We start from the raw sequence: 3,895 nt of genomic DNA on the forward strand, positions 1-3,895 counted from the left end.
AACACACATACACAGACACACACACACACACTTAAATAAATACTCTAAAACTGAAAAATAAAATATATATAAGATTAAAAGATATAAGGGTAGGAGAAAAAACAACACTGTCATTATATTCAAATCATATGATTAGATTGCATAAAGGGACTAATAAGAGATATTAGCAATACTATTAGATAAAAGATTAATATGAAGATATCAGCAGGCACGGTGGCTCACGCCTGTAATTCCAGCACTTTGGGAGGCCAAGGCGAGTAGATCACTTGGGGTAAGGAGTTCAAGACCAGCCTGGCTAACATGATGAAACCCCATCTCTACTAAAAATACAAAAATTAGCCAGCCGTGGTGATTCGCGTGGTGAGGCTGAGGCAGGAGAATCGCTTGAACTGGGAGGTGGAGGTTGCAGTGAGCTGAGATCACACCACTGCACTCTAGCCTGGACGACAGAGTGAGACTCTGTCTCAAAAAATAAATAAATAAATAAGAAAATATCTGTTGTGTTCTTATGTGCCTGCAGCAAATAGAATATGCAAATTTAAAAGAAGGCAAACTTTAAAAAATAGCAACAAAATTATAAAGTATCAAAAAAATAACAAAATATATAAAAGGCTTTTGGGGAGAAAATCATAAAACTTTACTGGAAAACAAAAGACCTTAAAAAGAGAGAACTATATCATGTCCTTGAATGGGAAGGCTCACTTGGTGTGGTAGCTCACACCTGTAATCCCAGCACTTTGGGAGGCCAAGGTGGGCAAATCACCTGAGGTTGGGAGTTCCAGACCAGCATGACCAAAATGGAGAAACCCCATCTCTACTAAAAATACAAAATTAGGCAGTGTAGTGGCACATGCCTGTAATCCCAGCTACTCGGGAGGCTGAGGCACAAGAATCACTTGAACCCAGGAGGTGGAGGTTGCAGTGAGCCGAGATCACACCATTGCACTCCAGCCTAGGCAACAAGAGCAAAACTCCGTCAAAAAAAAGAAAAGACAACTGGCCAGGTGCAGTAGCTCTGTAATCCCAGCACTTTGGGAGTCCGAGGAGGGTGGATCACCTAAGGTCAAGAGATCGAGACCATCCTGGCCAATATGGTGAAACCCCGTCTCTACTAAAATATAAAATTAGCTGGGTGTGGTGGCGCACACCTGTAGTCCCAGCTACTTGGGAGGCTGAGGCAGGAGAATTGCTGGAACCCAGGAGGAGGAGGTTGCAGTGAGCCAAGATCACGCCACTGCACTCCAGCCTGGTGACAGAGAAAGACTCTGTCTCAAAAAGAAAAAAAAAAAGAGAGAGAAAGAAGGCTCATTGTCATAAAGATGTCAATATTGCCAAATTAATCCTTAAAGTTAAGCAATTCTGATCAAAATCCCATTACGATTCTTTTAGAGGTTTTGTAAATTGATTCTAAAATTCACAGGAAAGAGCAAAGAGCCAACAGGAATGAGGACACACATGAAGAAAAGCAAAGCAGACAGAACTGGCTTTACAGATTTTATTCTAGAACTAGAGTAATCACAACAGTGTGGCAATGGTGTAGGACATACAGATAGCCCAAAAGAGAAACAGAGTCACCAAATAGAGAAACAGACTCATGCAAACTAGATACATAATAAAAGTAACATTACATATGAATGGGGAAAGAATGAAGTATTCAGTGAATGGTGCTATTCATCATTTAAAACACACACAGAGGCCGGGCACTGTGGTTCATGCCTGTAATCCCAGCACTTTGAGAGGCTGAGGTGGGAGGATCACATGAGCCCAGGAATATAAGACCAGCCTGGACAACATGGTGTGACCCTGTCTCTACAAAAACTAAAAATAATTAAATATAATAATTAAAAAATAAACATAAACATACACACACACAATTCAATATAAATATGAGAATAAAGCCTAAACATTTAAAGTCAGGGTCTTTCTCTGTAGCCCAGACTGGAGTACAATAATGCAATCATAACTTACTGCACCCTTGAGCTCCTGGGCTCAAGTGATCCTCCTTCTTCAGCCTCGCAAAGTGCTGGGATTATACGCATGAGCCACCAGGCCCAGCCCCAAACATTTTTATAGGAAAAGGAACTATCTCTATGACTTCAGGATAAGAATTTAACAGGATACAAAATGTACAAAAACATACAGGAAAACAATGAGATATTGTCTCATTGAAATCCTAAATGTATGCACACTATAAAAAATATAAATACAAACTACAGATCGGGAGGAAATAATGGCTACTCACATAACAAAGGATTTCTATAAAAATATATAAGAACTCCTGTAAATCATTACCAATCCAATAGGAAAACTGGCAAATAATAGCTATCATGTATTGTGTACTTTGTATTAGGCACTGTTCTAATTGCTTTATATATATTATCTTATTTAATCCTTAAAGGACATGAATAGGTAATTCACAGAAGAAGAAACTCAAATGGTCAATAATTTATGAAAATACACTCAGACTCATTAATAACTATTAAAATAACAAAAGTTTTTTTTAAAGAATAACTAAATTAAAATGACAGATATTTCCTAGCTACTAGATTGGCAAACATTATAAAGTCTGACAATACCAACTGTTGATGAGAATGTGAAACTATATTAACTCACACACGACTGGTAGATTTACTACACTAGTGCAATTACACTGGTTTAAATTATTACCTTTACTTTGGAGAGTAATCTGTTGATATCTGCTAGAGTTGAAGATGCAAAATTCCACTCCTGTGTATTCCCTAGAGAAACTCTCATACAATGCACAATGTATAAGAATGTTCACTGCAGCAATAGCAAAAGAAAAAAAAATAGAAGTAACCTAAATGTCCATTAACAGAAGGTAAGATAAATTGTGGCATAGTCATACAATGGAATTTCATTTTACTAGAGTCAAATCAATGAATAAAACTCCATTAATTCATCTGAATTCAATAACACAATGGTGATCATTTAAAAAGGCAAGTTATAGGCCTGGCACGGTGGTTCACGCTTGTTAGCCTAACAATTCGGGAGGCCGAGGCGGGCGGATCACCTGAGGTCAGGAGCTCAAGACCAGCCTAGCCAACATGGTGAAACCCCATCTCTATTAAAAATGCAAAAGATTAGCTGGGCATGGTGGTACACACCTGTAATCCCAGCTACTCAGCAGGCTGAGGCAGGAGATGCTTGAACCCAGGAGGCGTAGGTATCAGTAAGCCGAGATCGTGCCACTGCACTCCTGTCTTGGCAACAGAGTGAGACTCCGTCTTAAAAAAAAAAAAAAAAAAAAAAAAAAAAGGAAGTTATAGAAGGTTAAATACCAGGTGGTCCCATTAGTAAAGTTTGAAAACATGTAGAACAATATTTTGGGGGTTTTATTGTTTGTTTTGTTGAGACAGGGTCTCGTTCTGTCACCCAGGCTAGAGTGCAGTGGCATGAACATGGCTCACTGCAGCCTTGACCTCCTGTGCTCAAATGATCCTCCCACCTCAGCCTCCCAAGTAGCTGAGATTGCAGGTGCATGTCACCAAATTTGGCTAATTTTTTTTCTTTTTAGTTTTGTAGAGACAGGGTCTCTTTTGGCTGCCCAGGCTGGTCTTCAACTCCTGGCTTCAAGAGATCCTACCACCTCGGCCTCCCAAAGTGTTGGGATTACAGGTGTGAGCCACCGCTCCTGGCCTGACAGTATTGTTTATGGATACCTTCATAGATGTGAAAACTACTAAAACAAACATGAGAATGATAAACACCTAACCCTGGGCTGCTGTTGGAAACTCCAGGAAGAGTAATTCACATTGTACAGCATAGAATTGTTTTTCAGGAAAAGCCATTCACAGCCTGGAAGGAAGGAAAGAGGATGGGATTCGAAAGATGCAGCCAGGGACCTTCAATTGTACCTGTCATGTTTTCTCTCTAA

This window comes from Rhinopithecus bieti, unplaced genomic scaffold, assembly GCF_001698545.2.
Source record: "Rhinopithecus bieti isolate Rb0 unplaced genomic scaffold, ASM169854v2 scaffold_32512, whole genome shotgun sequence".
Lineage (NCBI taxonomy): Eukaryota > Metazoa > Chordata > Mammalia > Primates > Cercopithecidae > Rhinopithecus > Rhinopithecus bieti.